Here is a 27,769-nt window from a genome sequence, read left to right on the forward strand (position 1 = left end):
TGTGAGTCTGTTGCTATGTGTTTTTATTGTCAAGAGTAGTTGTACATCTGAGAATAAGTTTTTTTCCTGATAAAAATCTGCAGTGAAATTTTATTATTTTTTTACTGTCAGCCATAGAAATCTCTTAATTGCGGATTATACAAGCTTTGGGAAATACCTTAACTATCTATCTGGGTTGAGTGATCAGAATGAAATACCAAAGGACCCTTGCAAAGGACCATTTCAAAGTTCCTTGCCAATGTACCAGAAAAAAAAACGAAACTGTTTTGAGGTTTCTTTGTTGTAGTTGCTGTTGTTTGGTTTGGTTTTGTTAGGGAATGTGGGAGGGGAAGGAAACGAATAAAAGGAGGGAAATGGATAGAAGAGCCATTGAGATAATATAAGACTGAGTACTGCTGGAATAAAGCAAGCACTAAAAATATTTCAAAATTAGAGGAATTGTAACAGTTGTCAGGTTGATATTACATTGTTACACAATAATTACTCTGCAGTCTTTTTAATTTCTCAGTAAAATCAGCTACACTCAATTGCCTCATGGAGAAAGTATTTTGGTGAGGAAGGTGGTGAGTTTCACTATATAGTCAAACTGATTTGAAGGAGAAACAGCAGCCACAGGATGGAATGCATCCCTCATCCTGAACAAACTTGCTGGGACACCTGTTTGATACCAGAAATGACCATGGAAAATAGAAGCTCTTTGGGAATTCTCAAAAATCTAGAAAATGACTTTGAAATTCCAATGGCAATAAAAAAAATGGGGAATGAAGGTGGCACCACCAGGCAATCTTAACAAGTCACAAATGACCGGGAGGGACACTCCAGCTCAGTTAGGGAAATAATTGACCACGTCTTCTCTAATGTGATCACAGCTATTCAAATCTTGTCTTTCTTGTAGCACACATGTAGCCCATTAGTTTTTATATTTTAAATCCCATTCTTAGTTCTACCTTACAACGCTATCAGAGGTTATGATTCTGCATATGGTCCACTTTTTATTATGCTTTTTTATACCTTTGAATTGTGCTAACCCTTCTAAAATTGTGCTTGGAACACGATGAGGAAGGGAGAGAAGAAGGAAAGAAGAGAGAAAAAATAAGCAGGTTTCTAAAAATGTTGGCCTTGCTATATCTGAAGTTTTTCTGTTATTTTACTTGTTCTTCATCAGACTGCCATCAACAGTTCTTCACCATCTCCATACCCCTTGCAATATGTATATATAAAACATAAATCTTATAATAAATGAATTCACATATATTTATTCATAAGAATGATGTAACAAATCTATCATATAAGCAGGATTAATTTAATTTGACCTCTCAACACTCCACCAACTTCTTGTAAACAAGAGCATACACGCAAACAAGATAAAATTCCTTTCAGGATTTGAAGTTCACTTTGTAGTCAGAAAACCAAAAATTCTGTCAATTAGAGTGCGAATAAAGTAATGACTTTATAATCAGAAGTAACGCAATGTCATCAAGGAAGGTCATTACTCTTACATTGCTCAGAGAAGTCCTGGGTAAATTTATATTTATTGTTTTCCTCCTGTTCCTTTTGAACATCTCTTCCACTTTTTGGTAGCCTGGTGAATGTTCATAGTTTTCTTGTGTTCTCCTCAACTCAGAATAACTAGATGCTCAGTGACCCCAAATGTTCAGCCTTCCCAGCCTTGGTGCTTCACTGTAGACCTCATCTCTACTGGACTTCCCCTTCTTCCTCCCCACTGACCATACCTGTTATCTCACATTTTTAAGAAATTCATCTCAGTTTGTTATAAAATATAGAAGAAAATGAGAAACTTGTATTCACTTTAAAGGAAAATGAGATATATGAGACATATCAATAATGCTGTCTCCCATACCACCCATACATTTATTTTCTTTTCTTTCCTTTTTTTTTTCTGTGTGTGTATGTGTGTGAAACAAAGTCTTGCTCTGACACCCAGGCTGGAGTAATTTTTGTATTTTTAGTAGAAATGGAGTTTCATGATGTTGGCCAGGCTGGTCTTGAACTCCTGAGCTAAAGTGATTCAACCAGCTTGGCCTCCAAAAGTGCTGGGATTACAGGTGTGAGCCACCACACACAGCACCGTACCCAGTACTTTTCTAATTTAAACTTTGGTTCCAGTAGAAACAAAGCATAAACTAGAAAATGACACATAGGGCTTTTACTCCTCCACCTGCGGCCCCAAACAAACAAACAAACAAAAAAAACTTAATGAGGGAATCACAATCATCCTCTCTTTGCTTTGCATCAGGACTTTCCACTGAGACTACATGGAATCCTACAGGTGGTATAGGCTCAGGTGCTGAAATGGTGATAATGCACCATAAGCAGTAATAGCCTTGCAGAGCTTTGCAGAAGAGGAAAAAAGCACAGAAAGGTGTTTAAATAGGAGAAAGGAATAGATGTAGAGAGAGAACTGCAGATGAGAGAGACCATGTCATCTCATGAAGGGAGGTGAATGGTGAGCCTACCGGCCTGGTGGCTCTGTAGCTCCCAGTTATTAGAAACTCAAACAACTTCTTCCACCGTTGGTTTCTACTTCCATCAATCTAATAGAAACTCCTTCAGTGGTCTACAGTAAAGCTTCCCGTTCTGTGAAATTAAAAGAATTTTGACTGGAAGATGGTAATAAATAATCCCTCGACTATATGAGCATCTACCCCATTTTGCTTTCATAATATCCAGGTCTACTACAGTACTTGCCACCTTGTGTTTATTAGTTGACATTCTCACCTCTCCTACCAGTTTAGAACATGGCGAGGGCAGCATCTGTTACATTGGTATTAGTAACAACACTAAAAATTTTGACCTATACCTAAAAATAAGTGTCTAATGGATTATTGGGAAACGATTCTATTCAAAAATTAGAATCCATTTCCCTCTATCTTCCTATCCCACCATCTTGAGGAAAAAAGAGCAGAATCATTAACAGTACAAGGTCACTCACATCAATGGAGAAAGAATATAAAATGAGATTGCAGGAAAAGTGAAGAGAAAGAAAAACAATTTAATTTCTTTCGTGGCTTGAGGGAATGTTTAAAGGGATGCAGGTGGGAAAAGAACACACCAACAGAGAAGCTTTTATTTGTTATCTGCCTAGTAGCCCTGATATTTTAATACTTAAGCCAAATGATTTATTTTCCAATAAAATAAATTCTAGTGCAAAGCATAGTGGAAGAAGAGAGTCTTCAAAGGGAGCAGGTCTTGCAATTAATTACAGCAGCCAAAGGACCTCTCTTTTTTATATATAAATAGCAACAATATTCTATCAGTAATTCAAGGGCGAAAGAGGTGTAATCTATGTCTCTTGACCCTCTCAGTACCTAGAACATCAAGCTTTTGCAACTGGGTTGGGTGGCACAGTGCAGAGGGGCGGGTATAGTCCTCAGAGTTGCCAGGGGAGATAATAGAAACACCTCGAAATCTGCACTTTGACTGCCAAGACTTGAAATTCCCTTTACTCAGTAGAATTTCCATCATCTTTAACAAAGTTTCTCTGAAGTGAATTTTTATTCTCAGTAATGTAACATCTGCATTACTCTCTTTTGACATCCAAAGAAGGTCTCCATAAATATGCATTTTCCATTGAATTTATGATACAACCACACTGAGTGCATCCTTGACATCATGTCACTTTCTTAGTCATGCATTGACATTATAATGTTATTTACTACAGAGTAGCATTGACAGCATCTTGGGAACACTGTGACAGCATTTTAGTTGCCATGAAAGTGAATATTGAAAGGGCATTTGAAAAAAAATCACTTGGAAGAAAAAAAAAATAGAACCTAGAGATAATTATCATAGTTTCCTAAAACAATTTTTGCAACCTGAACACTTGTTGGAAGTCTATTCTAGCTCAATGATAGATGAGAGACTAAGTGCTGCTGCTTTTAAAAATATAGAAAGAAATTCTGTCTGAAACAGGAGAGTAGATAAAATCTAGAAATTCTCACATTGGTTTTTGAATGCAAGATGCTTTTATTATCCAGCTTTTTAGTTTTTTGATCAAATGATTGTATCAGTAAACTGTCAACCCACAATAAAATAGACACTTTACAAGTATGAATTTAAAATATAAATTTTAGCAAGAAAAGCACAGAATATCTTCAAGGTAAAGAAAGTCTGTTTTTTTCCATTACTTTTAGAGTATGCCAAGAATTTACTTAAACGCAGTTATTCATAACATTGACTATCACTATTATCTTCTACAGTTATTTGTAATTGCTCTTGTAGAGTTTAATAGATGTCTGTGTGTGCTATTGGCAGAAGAGGGGAAGAAGAAAAAGTGAAATGATATAACTAATATTTACTTGGTGCTAATTCTGCGCCAAATGCTGCTCATTAAACATTTAACGTGCATAACTTCATTTAGTCACGTCGAGAGTTCTGTGGGATATGTATAGTTATTACTCACACTCTGCTTGGGAGAAATAGCCTTCAAAAGATGAACCACTTTCTTACAAGCACAGAACTAGTAATGAAGTTGGGAGTGAAACATATGTGACCCCATGTTATGGTGCTTCTTCAAAAAATAAAGGGAAAAATATAGGGTCCGAAGTTTGCACATGGTGGGAATGGTTGAGCACACCCACAAATGCTTCCAGCTCATGAAGAAGGCAAGTCCATTCCCCACTCTGGTAGAGAGGCTGGTGGAAGGCAAGTGTCTCTGACCCACAGCAATGTTTCATGGAGTCAGGATGGAATTACCAGATCATGTCTGAAAGGGATTGATGAGACTCTTCAAGAGTATGAATGGGCCCCTCTAGTGGCATCCTATTGCACTACCAAGTCCTTTGAGTTTTAGGCTGCTGCTACTGATACTCTGTCAAATAATTTTGATTGAATGATTTATGTGTAGAGGTAAGCATAATGGGGTATCTAGTAACAATTTAGATTTTAGTTATCATGTTTTCAGAGATGTTTAAGACCTTGTCATGGTCTATTTTTATTTTAGTGTAGCTTTTTATGGTTTCGTTAAAATTTAACATTTATTTTGATTCTCTTAAACACATTTTATGCCAAATTGTATTAATTTGGTTCAAATGCATTATCACAGTGGCAGGCACAAGTTTATTAACCCTTATATATTGTGCTTCAAAACAGATTGTTAGAGCAAGGGAGTATGCAATACCTGTCAGAAGCCTTGTAGACTGAGAATCAGGGAAATATGGACATGTGGACAGATGTGCCTCTAGATAAATACAAGAGACAACAGCAGCTGTCAGGTAATCTATGCAAATTTATTTAATGGTCAACAGAACTTAAACATGTTGTATTTTAGTAAAATTCTCACAGTTTGCTGATCGCATGATCTCACATACAGAAAACCCTAAAGAGGCTGGGCACAGTGACTCATGCCTATATTCCCAGTAGTTTGGGAGGCCAAGGTGTGCAGATCACCTGAGGTTGGGAGTTCGGGGCCGGCCTGACCAACACGGGGAAACCCCATCTCTGCTAAAAACACAAAATTAGCCAGGTGTGGTGCCACATGTCTGTAATCCTAACTACTTGGGGGACTGGGGCAGAAGAATCGCTTGAACTAGGGAGGTGGAGGTTGCAGTGAGCCAAGATCGTGCCACTGCACTCCCGCTTGGGCAACAAGAGTGAAACTCCATCTCAAGGAAAAAAGAAATGGAAAGTAAAGTTCCAGGGTATAACATCAACATGTAAAAATCAGTAACAGTTTTCTATACTAAGAACAAACTATTTCCCCCAAAATAAAAAAAAAATCCAATTTGTTACAGCAATATAAAAAAATAAATTCTTTGGAATAAATGCAACTAAGGAGGTGAAGGATCCATATGCTGAAAATTACAAATCTTTAATGAAAGAAATTCAAGAAGTTATAAATAAATATAAAGACATCCTATGTTTATAATCTGAAAGAATTAATATTGTTTAAATATCCATGTTGTCCAAAGTGATCTACAGATTCAGTATAATCTTTATCAAAATTCCACTTACCATTAGTCAATAGAGTTATCAGGATCTTCTGCACACTGGGAAATCTTATCAAATAGCATTCAAATTCAGTTCAGGGTATCAATATATTTTTTCATTAAAATGGGTTATGTAGAGAGCGTCACTGAGTAATGTTGGAACTTTTTACGCTAACTTCCACTTTATCTGGACAACAGATAACTAAATTCCTTTCTGATTCTTTCCTTTGACCCTGTGATGTGAACTAACTCATTCAACCATTTAAACCATGGCATACACACAAAGATGACTTAAGGTTGTTTTTTGAGGGAATATGTTTATACATACAAAATCATACTCTCAGTTTTGAAATCAAATTGCCTTAAAACTTTGATTCCTAGATAGCTACGCTCCAAAAAGTCACTCAACTAAATTCCTTTTTCAATTTTGCACTTAGGAAGTGGAATAAAATGTGTGTTTCCTGAGGACTTTTAACTGAATGGATTTGCCTGGTAATGTTCAAATCATTCCTAGACATAGAGGCTGGATATTTTTCAACATAATCTAACTGGCAGCTTGTTGTCTGCAGTTTAAAAAAAATTTAGCTTAAATAACTATTTTTGAAGGTGACTGCTACTTGAATTTCTGAATCTATATTAGGATTCATTCCTGGAGACTTTTGCCTTTTATATGATGTATAATGTAGAAAGCACATAAATTTTTTTGATCATAGATTGTGCCTCTAACAAGTTATATCTATATTGGAAGACCAGACCAAAACATGAATACACATCATGTTTCTAGCAATGCATTATCCTCTAGTAATTTTCTGCTTCATTAGTTTTTTCTAAAAGATTGAAGTAACACATGTACATGGGTGGATATTAAATAGTAAAATTTTATAGAAATGCTTACAGTGAAGAACAATAAATTCTTATCCCAATGTTTTTCTTTCCACCCCCAGAGTATTATCTTTTCTTCTTTCCTCACTATCAACTTCTTTCAATCTTTGCATTTTTAGTTCATTTGATTTCTAACTCCACATTTGTAAATAATAATATTACCAGTATTCTATGGTCTTTCAACTTCAGATATTGCCTGGTGACTTTCTGATATAGTAGCTAAGATTATGTCTCATACCATTCACATACTTTCTCTGCTAATATTACTTTATCGCTAATCTAACTTTGCAACTCTAAAACATCAAATAATATATTCGAGCCCCCATTTCCTTTGCTGTTAAATACAGTATAAAGACATGAGAAGAAAAAGGTTTATCACATTTTTGTTAACTCTACTTACTCAAATCAGGGGATGTGTTGATTTCAAATTTCAAAACCAATATAATATTTAAATTATCATGGTTACATTTTTAAAATATTATTATCTGCAAAAGAAAGTTCTGTGTTCAAATTACATTTCCTATTCTAAAGTTCTATGTTGGTCATGTACTAGAGAAAGAAAATGTTCATAATATAAAGTTTAAATTGACTCTTCATTTTGTGCTCTACCAAGTAGTTTTATTATATTGTGGATTTATGAAATTGTCCATCATATTATATGTTCTATTGAATTCTTTTTATGTCTCATATCTCTATTCTCCTAGTGAATTCAAGCTGTCCTGGGACTTCTAAATCCTCTCAATGTTTTCTTGATCTCTTATAGTCCTCCTTTTTGATTTATAATTTCTCTTCACTGAAGTACAAGTAGGTTTCAGTTTTATATGGCATCAGTAATTATATGTCTGAATATTTACTTGTTATTCTTTCACATTTGTTTGTATTTTGACTAGGCTTAGAATTCCAAATGAAACAACATTATTTCCCTCTGTACTCCCAAAATCCGGTTCAGTTGTTTTCAGCACCAGTTGTTGCTGGTGGAAGATCTAACGCTCCTGTAACTGATGTTTGAAAGTCATTGGGATCTGACATTTGTGTTCGGCATTCTGAGATTTTACATACTATGGCCCTTTACTTGGATTTTTTAATTGATTAATTGTTCTGTAAGTAGTAGTGTCATCAATTTGGAGATCTTTACTCTTCAAGGTTGTTAAACTAACTTCTGTAATACCTTGATAAATGTATATTTTAAGAAAACATGATTATGAGTAAGAATAAAAATATTTGCAGAAATATTAGACTAGAGATCAAAACACAGTGAAAGTCATATTCAACCAATAGAAATACTAGAAAGAGAGAACATATAAAACAAAATTATCAAGGTAGTAATGTAAATTATCAGAAGGAAATTATCAAGATAATAAAAGAAGATCATTTAGCAACTCTGAAGAGTTGCTAAAAAACTGTCATCAATTTGGATGACACTACTACTTACAGCACAACGAATCAATAATAATAATAAATGATCCAAATGCGGGGTCATGTTGTCTGGAATAATACATTCTACTTCTTTAGACAATGCCACCCCTAACCAACCCTATATGGCAATTTGGCATGCAGGATAAGGAAAAGTAGGTGGTATCAAGCCTTTTTTTAATATGGACTTTATATATTCCCTTGTCTGCAGCATCTCTTTCTCTTCCTTCTTACGTGGTGCCAACTTTCCAGAATCCAGAGCCTCTCTGAAATTTTTACTTTCTATAGCAGATCAGCTCCCTTCTAACTTACATGTACCTGGAAAACCCCAAAGGGTGTGGCTTTTTCAGCTCTGCTTCAGTTCTCAACACACTTCATTCAATCCACTCTCATCTCCCAGAAAAGTGTTTAAATCTTTCATCTGTTGATTATTAAATTCTAGTTATTTTATTTGTTAGTAGTTTGTGTCCTTAAAAATATGTATATTTCATCATTTTTATGCTGTATCATGAAGGAAAATAATATATATCCAGTCTGCCTTCTTGAATGAAAATTTTAAAACATTTTTAATATAATCAAGAATTTGTTTTCTTGTATTAATTTTAACTATATCATGTAGGAATCATGTGAAGATTGTAGAACTTACTAAACATCTTTGTATATTATAGTGCAATTGGATACATCAAAGTATATGTACATAATTTAAAGAAGGTTACAACATAAAATTGGCATAAATATTCCTCCGGTTAGTTATAGTGTGAATGTTTTGGTATTTTTTTTCTTTTATATAAGTCTACATATATTGGCAGAAGAGTAGAATTAATAGAGCAACAGACTTAGAGTTTAAAGATGTATATGCTAGTCTTTTTATGTCATTATCTGGCTACGAGATGTTAAATTACGTCTTGAAATTCACCTATTTAGTATTTAAACACAATAAACATTAAGGCCATTTTGAGTTCTAAATTTTAATATGCTAAAATGGTACATTTCTTCACTGAGTTTTACAGGTCTGTAAAAAAAATTAAACTTGCAAAAACTTTTTCATCACCTAAATGAAATCTAAAACCAAATGTCAATTTTTTTTTAGCATTATGGGGTTTCTTCTAAACTGGTTATAGCAACTGTATGGCTTTTCATTTTCACATCCTTTACAAAAATGTGTGTGTGTGTGTGTGTGTGTGTGTGTGTGTAATTAAGTCGGGCAAGGTTGCAGAGAAAGCCCAGGCGATTCATTACCTCTCTGAGCCAGACTGTGGTACATGTTCTGAACCTTGTTAGACTTTGCCAGTGCTGCCATTTTTAATTAGACTAGGGAACAGCAACTGACCTAGGGAAAGACAACATGTAGTCTGGCCAGGACTGACACTCTGACCAAATATGTGTAGGTAATTAGAGAGAGAATTAACACACACAGGCCCGGCCTGGGAGAACCCGGAAAGGGGCTCGAAGAGCAGTGTGAGCATCCCAGTGGATCCCCAGCAGCCCTCCATGGAAGGCCCCACCGTGCCGTCCGCGAGCAGCCACTTACCAGTGATTAGGGTGATCACTCGCACCAAAGAAGGGAACCAGGTCAAGCCAGGGAGCCCCAGGAAGCCAGCAGACATTTGCAGACGCCCCAGTTTCCACCGCAGGGAGAGTAGCCTTCACGTTCAGGACTCTCTCCTGACCTCTGCTCCCCGCAGGCTCACTCCAGGCGTGGAGAGGCTGGACGCGTCTTCCTTGAAGAAAATGCAGAGCACCGTCTGGCGAAAGGTGGGGGTCCAGGCCCAGCTGCTCAGGAGCTGCCATTACAGGGCCAGTGCCCTGGGGCTCTCCAGGAAGAAAGGGGGCCCAAGAGAAGAAATCCCTAGCGGGGATGCCAAAACCGGCCCCTAAGACCCTTTCTTGCCTGGGGCAGAGACTCTCAACAAATCCGCAGGATCCGGCCAGCTCCCCGGCAGTCTCTGGTGCGGGTCTCGGTCCTGGGGACACCCGAGGAGCTCGCGCACTGCAGCCCTGGGAAGACATCGGCAGGAAGACTGGGGGGTCCCAGGCTGCGGCCAGAGAAGATAATGACCCACATAGACATGAGGTCCCAAGGGCCCAACTTCCCACACACAAGCCAGCGATGACTTCCCTGTCCGTACGTCGTGCAGAATGCAGCAGTGGTGACCTCACCAGAGCTCCTCAAGTTCCAGGAACCTCACAACCCTCGGCTTGGAGCGTGACGCGTCGCGTGCCCAGACCCCGTGAGCAGCGGGGGCCTGTCCATCCCCCAAGACCGGGAAAGGCAGCAGCAGCCCCGGAGGCCCAGGGCTGTCCTCGGTGCATCCTGCTACAGGTGGAAGTTGATGACCTTAGACACCAACTAGCGGCCGTGCAGCGCCTCATTGACAAGTCCCAGGGCCTTTGAAGATGGAGCCAGCGTCTTCCTACAAGATGTGCGGCTGGTACTTGCGGAGCCTCTGAGCTGCAGCCAAGCTGGTTCCCTCCGAATCCTCTTCGGCCAAGGCTTCTTCTCTGCCTCTGCGTTCGCCCTCTTCCCACCGCACTTCAACACAGTTTCAAATAAAGTCGTTCTCATAAAAAAAAATAATAATAATAATAAAATAAAATAGTAAAGATTTTCTCTTTTGATAATTCTGAGAGAAAACTGAAAAGTTGGTATAAGGAGTACAGGCTTAAATTACACATACAGAAAGCTCATGAAGCAACAGTGCGTTATATTGCATTATGAGTAAAGTTTAAATTGACAGTGAATAGAAACAGGTAATTAAGGCAAATGAGGCGACTACATGAAACCTGTTTAAATAACAATTATGAAATACATACAAAATGTATTTTAGAACATCATCTACTTACAGGCATTTAAAAATGGCCAAAACAAGACGTAACACAAATTAGATTTTATTTTTGAAACACGTCGTCTGCAAAGCAGAGTTGTGAATTTATGGCTTTCTTGCCTGGGCAGATTTTCCAACCACATGCATGATTACAACAGTTGCAAAAACACAGAATTTTCCATTTAAGTTGACAGAAGAGAGAATTTGGGACTGGAAAAGTAACTGTGAACTTAAGCAAGAAATATTTAAAGCAAAAAAGCAACAAGAATAAGACACAAAGTATGAGTAAAAATACTGCACAAATTCCCACATTAATAACTAAAATATATATGTGTAGAGGTGGCACCAGGGGCTCAATGAAAAAGAAGGCATGTCCAGAGTGGAATCTAATCTTGAAAGAAACTGACAAAAGATGAGGTTTCTAAGTTTCCTATATATGTTTTTAAACTATATGCATTCCCCTACCCATTGTCATATCAAGCAGCAAAACATTAAAAAGTTATTGGCTTGAGGTATCAGAAGACTGAAAAATTCAAGGCTTGCAGAACAGCTGGTAATTTAATTAAGTATCCAAAGCAAGGAATAGACAGGTAATCCTCCCAAAATCTAATCACAAAATCTGCCCAAATTATTGGGTAATTATCAAACCAAACAGTCACAGCAAGGATCCATAGAGCCAGGATAAAATAGCAGCAGCTGGAATCTATCTGTACTAAGCAAAAGTACCTACTGTACTCCATAGGAGAGAAGAGATTGAAGAGCAAGAAAGTTAACTGACTCTAAGACCAAAAAATAACAAAAGTCATCAAAATCATATAGCAAAATACAGGTCTGACACAATGTATCATCTAAAATGTCATGTTTTCAAACAAAAATTACTATGGATGAAAGATACAGGAAAGTAGGACCCATACTCAGAAAAATATATTGATAGTTAATAGAAATTGATGATGAGCAGTTGAATTTAACATACTGTGACTTCAAAGCAACTACAGTAAATAATTTTCAATAATATTAAAAATTGTTTTCAAACAGCTAAAAAATAAAATAATCCTACTGTGAAACAGATAAGAGATTTTTTTTTTTAATTTTTTATTGGATTATAGGTTTTGGGGTACATGAGCAGAGCATGCAAGACAGTTGCATAGGTACACACATGGCAGTGTGCTTTGCTTTTCTTCTCCCCTTCACCCACATTTGGCATTTCTCCCCAGGCTATCCCTCCCCACCTCCCCCTCCCACTGGCCCTCCCCTTTTCCCCCCAATAGACCCCAGTGTTTAGTACTCTCCTTTCTGTGTCCATGTGTTCTCATTTTTCATCACCCGCCTATGAGTGAGAATATGCGGTGTTTCATTTTCTGTTCTTGTGTCAGTTTACTGAGGATGATGTTCTCCAGATTCATCCATGTCCCTACAAATGACACAAACTCATCATTTCTGATTGCTGCATAATATTCCATGGTGTATATGTGCCACATTTTTCCAATCCAGTCTATTATCAATGGGTATTTGGGTTGATTCCAGGTCTTTGCTATTGTAAACAGTGCTGCAATGAACATTCGTGTACATGTGTCCTTATAGTAGAACGATTTATAGTCTTTTGGATATATACCCAGTAATGGGATTGCTGGGTCAAATGGAATTTCTATTTCTAAGGCCTTGAGGAATCGCCACACTGTCTTCCACAATGGTTGAACTAATTTACACTCCCACCAACAGTGTAAAAGTGTTCCTTTTTCTCCACTTCCTCTCCAGCATCTGTTGTCTCCAGATTTTTTAATGATCGCCATTCTAACTGGCGTGAGAATGGAGATAAGAGATTTTAATAGATGATTTATAACTACAAAATGGAAATTCTAGAATTAAAAACTAATACTGAAATTAAAAATACAGTGCCATAAACAGCATACTGATATGGCAGAAAAAAAATTAATAGTTGATAATATGGTTACTCAATCTGAAATACACAGAAAAAGAAGATTTTTTAATTAATGAAGACTTACATATATGTAGAAAAATATCAAAAATTTTAATATACATGTGAATTCAGTCTTAGCAAGAACAAAGAGAATGAAAATGAGTAGGAAAAAATGTTTGAAGTAACTATCAAACACTTTCAAAATTAGATAAACGATATTAACTTACAGGTCCAAGAAACAAAAAAAAAGTATAAATACTAAAGAGAATTCTTTAGTCTGAAGTAAAATATCATCAGATACCTCCTTGAATATGTTGGAAGAAATGAAGAGCACCAGAAATGGTAAATTTGTGAGTAAATTAAAAGTCTTTATATGTTTTTTTACTTCCCTAAATGTTTATATATATATATATATATATATATATATATAGAGAGAGAGAGAGAGAGAGAGAGAGAGAGAGAGAGAGAGAGAGGTTATTTGACTTAGGGTTCTTCAGGATGTACAGCATGGCTCCAGCAACTGCTTCTCGTGAGGCCTCAGGAAGAAGCCTTCACTCATGCCAGAAGGGGATGGGGATCTGTCCTGTCACACGGTAAGAGAGGAAGCAGGAGATTGAGGGAAGGAAGGTGCCAGGCTCTTTTTAACACTAAGTTCTTGTAGGATAAAACTCACTCATTACTAAGAAGACAGCATAATAGTGGGAGACTTTAACACTCCACTGTCAATATTAGACAGATCAATGAGACAGAAAATTAAAAAGGATATCCAGGACTTGAACTCAGACCTGGACCAAGCAAATCTAATAGACATTTACAGAACTCTCCACCCCAAATCCACAGAATATACATTCTTCTCAGAACCACATCACACCTACTCTAAAATTGATCACATAATTGGAAGTAAATCACTCCTCAGCAAATACAAACGAATGGAAGTCCTAAATGTTTTTTTAATGAGGAAAGGCATAGAAGTTTATCATATCATCTGTAAACAAGGATAATTTGACTTATCTTCCAATTTTGATGCCCTGATGCCTTTTATTCCTTATCTGATTACTCCAGCTACGAGTTCCATAACCTGTTGAATGATGGTGGTAAAGTGGGCATCCTTGTTGTGTTTCAGATCTTAGAGGAATGACTTTCAGTGTTTCTTCATTCAGTCTAATACTAGCTATGGTATAGGAGTTTTATTATGTTGAGATATGTTCCTTATATACCCAGTTTTACTGAGGGTTTTTATCATTAAGGGGTATTGAATTTTATCAAATGCTCTTTTAGCATCAGTTGAAATTATCATATGGTTTTTTACTCTGTCATTCTGTCAATATAATGTATCACACTGATGGATTTCTGTATGTTGAAACTTCCTTGAATAAATACCACTTTCTTATGATAAATTAATTTTAATGTGTTGGTGAATTCAATTTGCTAGTATTTTTTGAGGATTTCACATTTTTATATCAGTGTTCATCAGAGATAATGGCCTGTGAGTTTTGGTGGGTGGTGGTGGTGTCATTGTTGATGTGTCTTTGTCTAGTTTTGGTATCAGGGTAATACTGGTCTCATATAATTAGTTTGGGAGAGTTCTCTCTATCTCTCTTTTCTGGATAAGTTGTGTAGGATTGGCATTAGTTCTTTGAATGTCTGATAAAATTCAGCAGTGAGGCCATCGGCTCCCAGGATTTTCGTTGCTGGGAAAATTTTTATTGCAGCTTCTATCTCATTATTGATCTGTTCATGTTTTGGATATCTTAATGGTTCAATCTTAATAGGTTGTATGTGTCTAGGAATTTATCCGTCTTTCCAATTTATTGGCATATAGTTGCTAATAGTAGCCACTGATGGTCCTTTGAATTTCTGTGGCGTCAGTTACAATGTTTCCTTTTTCATCTGATTTTATTTATTTGGGTCTTCTGTCCCTCTCTCTTTTGTTTGGTCTGGCTAACCGTTTTTCAATTTTTGATATCTTTAAAAAAAAACTTCTCATTTCGTTGATTTTTGTATTACTTTGTTTGTTTCAGTATCATTTATTTGTAGGCTGATGTTTATTGTTTCTTTTTTTTCTACTCATGTTGGGTTTGGTTTGCTTTTGCTTTTCTAATTCTTTAAGATGCATCATCAGGTTGTGTTTTGAAGTTGTTATTCTTTTTAATATAGGCACTTATGGCACGTACGGCTTTGCACTTTCCTCTTGTTACTGCTTTTGCTGTATCCAATATTTGGTATGTTGTTTTTCCATTAGCATTTCTTTAAGAAAATTTTCTATTTCCTTCTTAATCTCTTTATTGACCCACTGGTCATTCAGAAGTATACCGTTCAGTTTTCATGTACTTGAATACTTTCAAAAATTATTCTTGTTGATTTTTAGTTATATTCCTTTTTAGTCAGAGAAGGTACTTGAAATGATTTCAACTTTTTAAAGTACTTTAAGACACATTTTGTGGCTTAACATATGGTCTTTCAATGACATGTGCTGTAGGGAAGAATGTGTATCCTGCAGCCATTGAATGAAATGTTCTATAAATATCTATTTGGCCCATTTGGTCCCTAGTATAGATTAAGTCCAATGTTTTCTTGATTATTTTCTGTCTGGATGATCTGTACAATGCTGAAAGTGGGGTTACAAAGTCTCTGGTGATTATTGTATAGGGGTATATCTCTTTGGCCCTAACAGTATTTACTTTTTATAGCTGGGTGTTTCAGTGTAGGTATGTATATACATTTACAATTATTATATCCTCTTGCTGAATTGACCCCTTCATTATTACATGACTGTCTTTGTCTCTCTTTATAGTTTTTCTCTTGAAATGTATTTTTTCTAATGTAAGTATAGCAACTCCTGCTCTTTTTTTGCTTTCATTTATGTGGAATATCTTTTTCCATCTCTTTACTTTTGGTTTATGTGTGTTTTATAAGGGAATCATATTTTTTGAAGGCAACAGATTTTTGGGTCTTGTTATTTTCATCCATTTAGCCACACTCTAGGTCTTTTGAACAGCCTGGTCTATTAATTACACATTCACTGTTACTATTGATAAGTAAGAACTTACTTCTACCATTTTGATATTTATTTTCTGGCTGTTTTGTAATCTCCTCTTCCTTCATTCTTTCCTTCTCTCTCTTTTAGGGAAGGTAAATTTTTTCTCTTAGTATGTGTTAATTTCTTGCTTTTATTTTCTGGGTATCCATTGCAGTTTTTAAATTTGAGGTTACTATGAGGCTTGTAAATACTATCTTGTAACTGATTATTTTAACCTGATGGCAACAATACTGATTTCATAAACAAACATACTAATAAACAAGCAGGAAAAAAAACTAATAAAAATTCTATACTTTAACTTCATCTCCCTGCTTATTGAATTTTTGTGGCTTCTATTTATCTTAGTGTTCTGTCTGTTTTTTGAAAAATTGTTGCAGTTATTATTTTGATCAGTTCATCTTTTTCATTTTTCTGCTGAAGATATGAGTAGTTTACATATCACAATTACAGTGTTATCATAGTGTGGGTTTGGAGGGGGGTTGTTTGTTTGTTTGTTTGTTTGTTTGTTTGTTTTTGAGACAGAGTTGCACTCTGTTGCCAAGGCTGGAGTGCAGTAACACAATCTCGGCTCACTGCAACCTCTGCCTCCCAGGTTCGAGCGTTTATCCTGCCTTAGTCTCCCAAGTATCTGGGATTATAGGTGCTCACCACCACACTAGGCTAATTTTTGTGTTTTTAGTAGAGACAGGGTTTCATCATGTTGGCCAGGCTGATCTCAAACTCCTGACCTCATGTGATCCACCCACCTCGGGCTTCCAAACTGCTGGAATTATAGACATGAGCCGCTGCACCCGACCTAGCCTGTGTTTTTTATGTGTTCTTACTATTATTAGTGAGTTTGGTACCTTCAGATGATTTCTGATTGCTCATTAATGTTCTTTTTCTGAAATTAATTTTTATGGAGTTCTCAGAACTCCCTTCAGCATTTCTTGTAGGACGTGTTTGGTGTTGACAAAAGCCTCAGCTTTTGTTTGTCTGGAATGTCTTGCTTTTCCTCCATGTTTGAAAGATATTTTCACTGAATATATTGTTCTAGAGTAAAAGTTTTTTCTCCTTCAGGACTTTAAATATATATCATGCCACTCTCTCCTGGCCTCTAAGGTTTCCACTAAAAAGTCTGCTGCCAGACATAATGGACATCCATTGATTATTATTTGTTTCTTTTCTCTTGCTGCTGTTAGAACTTTTTGTTTATCCTTGACCTTTGGAAGTTTGATTATTAAATACTTTGAGGTAGTCTTGAATATTGCACTTGAATACTGATATATTTCTCTAGATTTGGGAAGCTCTCTGTTATTATCCCTTTGAACAAACTTTTTACCACTATCTCTCTTTTTACCTTCTCTTTGAGGTCAGTAACTTTTAGATCTGCACTTTGGCGCCCCTTTCCTTAGATATTGTGGGCATGCTTCACTGTTTTATATTATTTCATTCTTTTGTCTCCTCTGACTGTGTCTTTTCAAATAGCCATTCTTCAACTTTACTTTCTTCTGTTTGTTCAATTCTCTGTTAAGAAATTCTGATGCATTCTTTGGTATGGCAATTACATTTTTGAACTCCAGAATTTCTTGGTTCATTTTAATTACTTCAATTTCTTCGTTAAATTTATCTAATAGGAATCTAAATTCCTCCTCTGCATGATCTTTAAATCCTTTGAGTTTCCTCCACAAAAATATTTTTACTTTTCTACCTGAAAGGTCCCATATCTCTGTCTCTCCAAGATTGTCCTCTGGTGACTTATTTAGTTCATTTGCTAAGGCAGTATTTTCGTGAATGGTCATGATGCTTGTGAATACACAATGGTGAGTGGGCACTGAACATTAGGAATTTCTTGTAATCTTTGTACAAGAATTTTTGGTTTGTGGTTATTTGTAATCATCTTGCTTGGGAAGGCTTTCCAGGTATTTAAGGGGAATTGGGTGTTGTGATCTAAGGTTTTGATCACTGCAACCATAGCTGCATTAGGGGCCACCCCAAGCCCAGTAACACTGTAGTTCTTTCAGACTCTTTGGTGGTCTTGGATAAGATCTGGGAAACTTTTCTGGACTACCATTCAGAAACTTTTGTTTTCTTCACGTGCTTCCTTCCAAGCAAATGGAGTAGCTCTCTCTGCTGAGCTTCCTGAATCTCAGGGAGGAGAGATATAAGCAGTCCCTATTGTCTAGACAGCCTGTAGGTTTATTTAGCACCCAGATTACTCTAGCCTGAGGTGGTGAGGCTTAAAGAAACTTAGCTTTCACCTCTGGTAGAGGCAATTCCCTACTGGCTATGGGTGGTCTAAATGCACCCTCCATAGGCACCAGCTGAGTTCTTCCCAGTGCTGGCAGCACTTTGATTCAATGCAAAGTCCCCCACTCCACTTTGGGAGAGGGAGTGCACAAATTCTCTCTTAATGCCAGGTGGCAGCCGCTGGAGGATGGGGAAGGGTGTTTTCAGCAATTCAAAAATGTCTTTTCTACCCTCTTCAGTGCTTTTTTCAGCAATATGAAGTTAAAACCGGGTATGTGATGTTAGGTTCTTATGAAAGTGCTTTTTGTGTCGATAGTTGTCACATATGATGATCCTGCAGGGTAGTTGATCAGTGAAGCTTCTCTTTGGACACTTTGCTCTGCCTCCTCATTCAAAGTTGATATTTTGACCTCCTCCCATGAATCACAAATATTGTTAATGGAAATCTGGAGTGGTAAATCATTTTCAGAAGGTTTCCACTCTACACAGACCCATAAGAGTAATTACTGTCTATGGCAGCTTTACAAAATGTATTTCTTGATGAGTAAGATGTAAAAGCCAAAATTAAGTTCTGATCCATGGGATGGAGGATGTGTTAGCAGGCATGAAAACAATATTAATCTCCTTGTACAACTCTATCAGAGCTCTTGAGTTTCTATGTGTATTGCCAATGCACAGTAATATTTTGAAATGGAGCTTTTTTTCTGATCAGTAAGTCTTAACAGTGAACTTGAAGTATCCAGTAAACCATGCTTTAAACAGATGTACTGTCATCTAGGCTTTGCTCTTCCTTTTATAGAGCATAGGCAGGGTAGATTTAGCGTAATTCTTAAAGGCTCTAGGATTTTCAGAATTGTAAATGAGCATTGGCTTCAGAGCTAACAGTTACATTATTCCCTTACAAGATACCTAGCTGTCCTTTAAAACTTTGGGGCCAGGCGTTGGCTTCTCTCTAGTTATGAAAATCCCAGATGGTATCTTCTTCCAATAGGAAGCTGTTTTGTCTGCATTTAAAGGCTGTTTAGTGTAGCCACCTCCATGGATGATCTCACCTAGATCTTTAGAGTAACTTCCTGCAGCTTCTGTATCAATCTGCATTTGCGGCTTCACCTTCCATTTTTATGTTATGAGGGTAGCTTTTATCCTTAAACTTCATAAAGCCACCTCTGTTAGCTTCACATTGTCCTGCAGTTCCCTTCCCTTTCTCGGCCTTCATAGAATTGAAGAGCATTAGGGTCTTTCTCTGGATTAAGCTTTGGCTTAAGGAAATCTTGTGGCTGGTTTTATCTCCTATCCAGTCCACTAAAATTTTCTTTATATCAGCAATAAACCTGCTTCAGCTTTCTTATTATTTGTGTGTTCACTGGAATAGCACTTTTAATTTTCCTCACAAACTTTCTCTTTGCATTCCCTACTTGCTTGTTTGGTGCAAGGGGCCTAGATTTCAGACTCCCTCTTCTTTCAATGCGCCTTCCTCAACAAGCTGAATCACTAGTAGCTTTTGGTGGACAGTGAAATATATGTAACTCTTTATTCACTTGAACACTTAAAGACCATTGTAACCTTATTAGCTGAACCAATTAAAATATTGTTATGTAGCAAGGGATAAGGAGTCCTGAGGTAAGGAAAAGAGAAGGGGGATTGACTGGTAAGTGGTGCAGTTAGAACACACACAACATGAATTAATAAAATCATCATCCTGAATGGTAGCTTTTTGTGGCAATTCAAAACAATTACAATCGTAACATCAAACATCGCTGACCATTGGCCAATTTATACTATGTGGCTTGATATGGCAATGCTTGGGCCAGGGCACACAGGCCTGAGCACCCTGAAGCCAGTGACTTTGGTCTCTGGTCTCTAGGGTACATCACTGATGTGTTCAAGGAGGCTTGTGAGAGTCTAGCCACCCCCACCCCTTCCCTCATTCCCCCTTCACATACTTCTTAGAAGGTTTATCTGCTACTTCCCCAATTGTGGCAACACTTACAACAAAGCCTGGAAGCTTAAGGTGCACCTGTAATCACATGGAGAAGAAACCATTTGTTTATGTCTGTGAAGGGTGTGGCAAGACCCACCTCAAGGGACTAACATCTCAGTTGTCATATCCTGATTCATACTGCAGAAAAGCCATATGTTTGTGCATCTAGTAACTCTGTTCAATAATTAAACACAAACTCAAACTTGAAGAGACATTTTACACACAAACATAAAAACCAGCAAAAAAAAAATACAATACATATGCAATGTTGAAGACTGTAAGAAGACCTTTACAAACATCAACAGCTGAAAAACCATCACTGCCAGCATACCAATGAACCACTAATCAACTGTACCCAGGAAAGATGTGGGAAGCATTTTGCCCCATCCATCCAGTAAGTAGCAAGGCCCATGAAGTTTTAAAATGTGAGAAAAACCTATAAAAATGGAATAACATATGAAGTATGCCAGAAAACTTTTAAACACAAAGATTATCTTAAGCAACATATGAACACTCACGCCCCAGACAAGGATATTCTTTGACATACGAGCGAAGGCTCTTGAAGAACCTACACAACTGTGTTTATTCTACAAATCCATATCCTTTCCATGAGGAAAAAAGTGCCACTTTGCCTGTGAACATATTGGCAGTGGCAAACCATTAACAATGAAACAAAGTCTTTGTAGGCATGCCGTTGTACATATCCTGACAAGAAGAAAATGAAGCTTAGAGTAATAAGTCGAAGAGTGAATTTTGAATGTTCTTCACACAAAAAATAATAAATGTTAGAGGTGATGGATATGCTAATTTGCATGATTATACAAATTGTATACACATATCAAAATATCACGCTTTACCCCATACATATGCAGAATTAGTATGTGTCAATTAAAAAAATAATAAAAGCAAAAAACAAATCTCATTAAAAAGCTAGCTTGAATTCTCATCTCAGTAGATATAGCCCTGCTAAAACAAGAGCAAGGCTTATCTTTGTCTCCAAGTCGAAGGCCTCTGAACTGTACGGAAGACAAGGTGAGCTCCACAGTCAGGATACTACTCCTCAACCAAGTATGATATGGCTTTGTTCAAAGGACTACAAACCAATGAGCTTGGTTATTTTCCCTAAGAAACATATTTTTCTTTATTAAAATTGTTGATGCAGCAAAAAGAATATCACTGGCCACAGATATCATAACAGATATGATAATAATGAACAAGTTTAAATATAGTGAGAATTACCATAATGGAGCAGAGAGACATGAAGTAAGCACATGCTGTTGAAAAACGGAAGTCGATAAGCTTGCTAAATGTAAGTCTCAACAAAACTTCAATTCGTAAAACATTTAATATTGTGAAGTTCAGAAAGCAAGGCACAATGAAAAAAAAGGCATGCTTGTATGTGACAGTTGATATTTACTTAATCCCAACATAGTGCAAAGACTGGCTGAAGACATTGGCTCAAAAGAGCCATTTTATTTTTTAATTTTCAGGAATTATTTTCAAGCAGATTTTTAAACTATTGATAGTTCTAATATGGTGATGAGGTAGTTATTCATACTACAGAGGTCTGGACAAATTCTACAAACCAGTTTCCCTCTCTGAGGCCAGTTCTTAGACATTCACAGCACATCACTACTTGAAATCTAAAAAATTTATTTATAATTGAGATGGTTTGGCTGTTTTCCCAACCAAATCTCATATTGAATTCCCATTTGTGAGAAGGACCTGGGGGACATAAGGGGACATAATTGAATCATGGGGGCAGGTCTTTCCCATGCTGTTCCAATGATAGTGAATAAATCTCATGAGATCTGACAGTTTTATAAGAAGGAATTTCCCTACGCAAGCTCTCTTCTCTTGTCTGCCACCATGTGAGACATGCCTTCACCTTCATCCATAATTGTGAAGTCTTCCCAGCCACATGGAACTGTGAGTCCATTAAACTTCTTTTGTAAATTGCCCAGTCTTGAGTATGTCTTTATCAGCATCATGAAAACGGACTAATACAATAGTATTACTGCAAATGTCGACATTAGTGCCAGTAAAACTAGGTTATCTACAAGCAGCTCTCTTTTACTTTAGTGCATGTAAATTTTACATGAAAGTGCTATTTTATTATTAATCACAAGTGAAGCTCATGAATATACTGTGAGACAAAGTAGCAGACATAACAAACCATGTTTGCTCATTTCTGCTTGCTAGCAAAACTTCACAATCCCCCTGACTTTGTGACCAACTGCAGCTCACTGAAGGGATGCTTTGACAACAAAATAGGATAGCACGCACTGCCCCCAATGTTTCTTGCCTGAGCCACTACTTTTTCCTTAAAAGATAAATGACCCTAGTCCTTGCCTTTTCCTGCACATAAGATAATTAGGACAGCGGTAGTGATTATGCTTCTGTAATCTATAACCAGATGTACTCTTACACCCAAACTTTGATGTGATTCTGTTTTAATGTAACTCCTGAGTAAGTTTGATGTGATTTTGCTCATACTGGACCCCCACACTTGTGTATAAGCAGTGGCTGAAACGCTAAGCAGGAGCAGTCTGACAGAACTGCCTAGGGCTACAGGCCTCAGTCAATAGTCACAGTAAGACTTCTGAACAGCATTAACTTTAATCCTTTCAAAGCTTGATTATGTTTTCTTTAGTGAATAATATTTATATGCTTTCATTAAAATTATCAAAATTCCATATTGATAACAAAAAGTGTAGACTATGTAGTTTCAAAGTAAACAAAAATATAACAAATTATATAATTCAAAGAATATGATATTCATATAGTATCATTACATTATTAAAACATCTATCAGGATATAGAATATAGTATATATAATCCAGGATGACTTGAAGCTTCCAAAGAGAAAAGTAGCAACATTTTGTTTGATCACATTTGTTTTTTCAGTAAAGTAATAAAGTGGGCAAACAATCATCAACACAGCAATGACTCAAAAAATAAAAATCTAGCATTTTCATGCATATATTTACAAAAGTAAACTCTTAAAGTTATCCACTGAGTCTAACATATCATTTTTATAAAAGTAGTTTGCCAAAAACATAATTTATGTACTTAGGAAAAAGCTTTTTTTCTAAGACCTTGAAATCAAAGCAATTCACTATATATGAAGAACAGGACCTGCTAAGAGGAATGGGGGAATAACATTGATTGAGCACGCTAGGTGACATGCAATATGTTAGGCTCTTTTCACAATCTGTATAGCAATTTTTAAAAGAATATTATAGCTTTATTGCTTTGAAGAGAAAAGGACTTGAAATTTTATGGCATGTTTTTAGTTTTAAATATTAAGTAGTTTGTTTTAAAATATGCTGATTGGGATAAATGAATTAGTTAAAATTTTAGTAGACATTTACTCACAAGTACAATAATTTAAAAAAATTCATCCAAAAGTTTTAAGTAAAATACACTTAGCACATACTTTCTATTTCGAAAATCTTTGAAACTACTCCAAACACTCAGTATTTCCTAGACAGGATCTTTGGCAGAGAGGACCTGAGTTTTGTATTGTCTTGATCTCAAGAGAAGTTAATAATGCCATCCAGAGGTGAATACTCTGGCCTGGAAACTCTCCTGCTTTTGCTCAAGGCTGAGAGAATATGGGAAAAAGACAGTCCCAGCGCATTTTCTGTCTAAAACATCCAGTAAGTCTACCCCTCCCCTCCCCTCCCCACTCCTCCCCTCCCCTTCTCTTCCTTTTTTTTCTTTTTTTTTTTGTTTTGTTTTGTTTTTTTGACACAGAGTCTTGCTCTGTGTCACCAGGCTGGAGTACAGTGGCACGATCTGAGCTCACTGCAACCTCCACCTCCCAGATTCAAGTGATTCTCTTGTCTCAGCCTCCAAGTAGCTGGGAGTACAGGCTCACATTATCATGCCCAGCTAATTTTTGTATTTTTCTTTTTTTAGTAGAGAAATGGTTTCACCATGTTGGCCAGGATGGTCTTGATCTCTTGATCTCATGATCCACCTGCCTCGGCCTCCCAGAGTGCTGGGATTACAGGCATGAGCCACCATGTGTGGCCTGTTTTCTTTTTTAAAAAATATAGACATACAGCCAGGCACGGTGGCTCCCACCTGTAATCCCAGCACTTTGGGAGGCAGAGTTGGGTGGATCACCTGAGGTCAGGAGTTTGAGACCAGTGTGACCAACATGGAGAAACCCCGTCTCTACTAAAAATACAAAATTAGCCAGGTGTATTGGTGCATGCCTGTAATTTCAGCTACTCAGGAGGCTGAGGCAGGAGAATCTCTTGAACCCAGGAGGCAGAGGTTGTGGTGAGCTGAGATCATGCCATTGCACTCCAACCTGGGCAACAAGAGCAACACTCTGTCTATATATACATATATAGAAAGAGAGACATATCAAATATTTATATGGAGAGAGAGAGAGAGATACATAAATGACATAGGTGGGTTACAATATAATCTTTCTCAGAAATTAAAATTTACCTCTAATATTTAACGGTTCCTTAAAGTCACAACTTCTGGAACAGGCCTCACAATCTATGCATAGGTATATGATAAGAAGGCTGAACTAACTTGCCAAACTGATATTCCAAGTAAAGGGCAAGACCAGCAAGAGATGAAACTCATGAAAGCCTAACTCCAAAAGTCATGCTCTAACAGTCACTGGTAAACTTGAATAGACCAGAGAAATTATCATGAGCCTAAAGAGAAGGAATACATGTTTCCCTTTCTCCTGTCATCTCACTGAGTTTGTTATAAGATCGTATCCTTCATTTACACTTAATCTTATATTCTGTTGTGTTGCACACAATGTTTAAAAAATATGTAGCATTCATTCAAATTATTTTATGGTCAGTTTCCCCAAATGAGTGTTTTTCTGTGTCCATGGCTTCTTTTGAACTCTCTCTAAGTCTTGAGAGAGGAAATGGCAGAAGATAATTTCCCTGTGGGACTAAATTAAAATGTCAAGACCTACGCATGAGCAAAGATAGAGAAAAACTAGACTAGGAATAACATGATGATAAATATCTCTATTTTCTGAAAAGCATTGCTTCTAATAACTTCCAAGTACTAAACCTTCTGTACATTAGATATTACATTACAGAAGAATGGCATGTACTTTAAAATTGATCTCTCATCATATTATGAAAAATGAATGCTATAGTATGCATCATAAAGTTGTGCATTCCAGTATTAAATGCTGAAAGCTTGTTCCAAAGAAAAGGGAAAAAAATTATTAAGCAGTGTAAAAATGGCAAGAAAAGGCATGATATTTTTTAAAAATATCCAAGGATTTATCAATCTCCTGGAGTCAGGGATAATGGAATTTTATAGTAAATCTTCATCCATATCTAGTATACTTAATTCAGGTTTTAAATTTAAACCCTGGATATATGCCTACAGAACTGACAAAATCTCATTGCTATTCAACAGCACTTTCATCTTGGCTACAAAAACACAGTGATACTAAAGGCAAGAGGCAAACGTCATATTCAAGAAAATTGATTTTCTCTATTGAGCAATGTTGACTTTGAACAAGTAAAAATGCAAAATCACTTCTTTTGCCTTTTTGCTTAGAATTAATTGTGCAAACGAGATTATAGACACATGATTGATTATTAAAAGTATCATAAGCTATTTCCCTTCCCTTCTGGGGCTTACAGGTGACTAACACAAACCCAAGGCTACCATTGGAGATTATTGCAGAGGTTAGGAGATTCTGTCCTACTGTCCTCCCAAAGAGAGAAAAGCTCACTATTTAGTAATTCAATGCTATAATGTTCAAAAGTGATCATTTCTGACATACAAATATTATTTTCTTATTATATTTTAAGCTGATGAAACCAAAAAATCTCTCTCTTTTTTGTTTGTTTAAAGGTGACTAACCACATTAAAATAATTGGGAACAATGTTCTAAATAAATAGCATGGTCTTAAGAAGTATATATATTAAACATTTATATTTGCCACTTCATTTTTGATCATCCAAATGGTGTCTTAAAAGATTACTGATAAAAATGGGTAGGAAACTTGTTTAATTTTTGTGGAAACCATGTAAGAAGTGGCCATCAAATGATAATACAAAAATGCAGTAGTCTGAGGCTAAGCATTTATTGTTGAAATTCAAAATCTGCTTAAACATTATTTATCATTTTTAATACTTTATTAAAATAAAATTTGTGAAAGAATCTAACTTTATATACATATATTTGTTTTCCTTCATTTATGATAGCAATATAGGTTGAGTGTCTCTTATCCAAAATACTTAGGACCAGAAGTGTTTCAGATTTTTAATTGGTTTTTTCTTTTTGAGTTTGGAATATTTGCATATACAGAATGATATATCTTTGCATCGAAACATAAAATTTATTTATATTTTTATTTACCTTAAACACATAGCCTGAGGGTGATTTTTCCAAAATATCTGTGACAATATAGCAATAAAACAAAGTTTTGGCTGCATTTGACTGCAGCCTGTCACATGAGGTTAGGTGTGAAAGCTTTCGCTTGTGGAGTCATGTCAGCGCTCAAAAAGAGTCAGATTTTGGAGCATTTTGGATTTCATACTTTTAGATTAGAGATGCTCAAGCCATATTTCCATTAGCAATCTAAGAATGCTAAATCAACAGCGAATTGTATTTAATTAGCTTCATTTTCAAATCACCAGCTTAGCCCAGTGAACAAAGGAAATCTCTTTATACAAAATTATTTTTATGTTACTGAAAAGTAAAATTATTAGAAATGTTTAATTTAGGACACATAAGTGACTTAAAAAGGTTCAATCAAAATATAGGCTACTTTATCTAGGCATAATGTTTTTAAATGTAAAAACTACTAATTATTTAATTTTAGAAAAAGAGATGTTATTTTTATCTTCTGCACATATATCTGTCAGGAGCTCAGCTGGGCTACGAGAACTGAGCTGTCAGATGTCAAAGTAGCCAATTAAAGAAACAAGGCCGGGCACGGTGTATCATACCTGTAATCCCAGCACTTTGGGAAGCCAAGGTGGGTGGATCACGAGGTCAGGAGTTCGAGACCAGCCTGACCCAACATGGTGAAACCCCATATCCGCTAAAAATAAAAAATTAACCGGGCATGGTGGGACACGCCTTTAACTCACCTACTCAGGAGGCTGAGGCAGGATAATTGCTTGAACCAGGAGGCATAGGCTGCACTGAGCCGAGATTGTGCCACTGGCACTCCAGCCTGGGAGACAGAGCAAGACTCCGTCTCAAAAAATAAAAATAAAAAAATAAAAGATAAGAGAAGCCGTAAATAAAGAGGTCAGCCTTTAGTCCCTTACTGTGATGATGTAAGCAAGAGTCTAAAACAAGAAGAAACGCTCACTCCCCCTGCTCTATTTTCCCGCATAGAATGTCACACAGAGTGAGAGTCAGGAGATTAAAGGAAAAGTACGAATTGCCTCACTCTTCAGGGATCTACAAACAAAAGTGTCAGTTTTTTGGATTCAAGTGGGGCTAGAGGGAGGGTGGAGAGGGTTTGAGTTTGAAGCTAGGAACAAAAAAGAACTGAATACTGAATCAGT

At 36.6% G+C, this 27,769-nt stretch overlaps 1 long non-coding RNA gene across 1 annotated transcript in view; it reads right to left on the reverse strand.

Moving 5' to 3' along the window:
* LOC144578292 (uncharacterized) overlaps positions 1 to 27,443 on the reverse strand; it is a 136,083-nt gene extending 108,640 nt beyond the window's left edge. Inside the window, exon 1 of the long non-coding RNA XR_013523788.1 lies at positions 27,344 to 27,443. This is a non-coding gene — a long non-coding RNA (uncharacterized LOC144578292). The remainder of the gene's footprint in view (positions 1 to 27,343) is intronic.
* Between the last annotated feature and the right edge of the window lie 326 nt (positions 27,444 to 27,769).

This window comes from Callithrix jacchus, chromosome 11 (assembly GCF_049354715.1).
Source record: "Callithrix jacchus isolate 240 chromosome 11, calJac240_pri, whole genome shotgun sequence".
In the NCBI taxonomy this organism is placed as follows: Eukaryota; Metazoa; Chordata; class Mammalia; order Primates; family Cebidae; genus Callithrix; species Callithrix jacchus.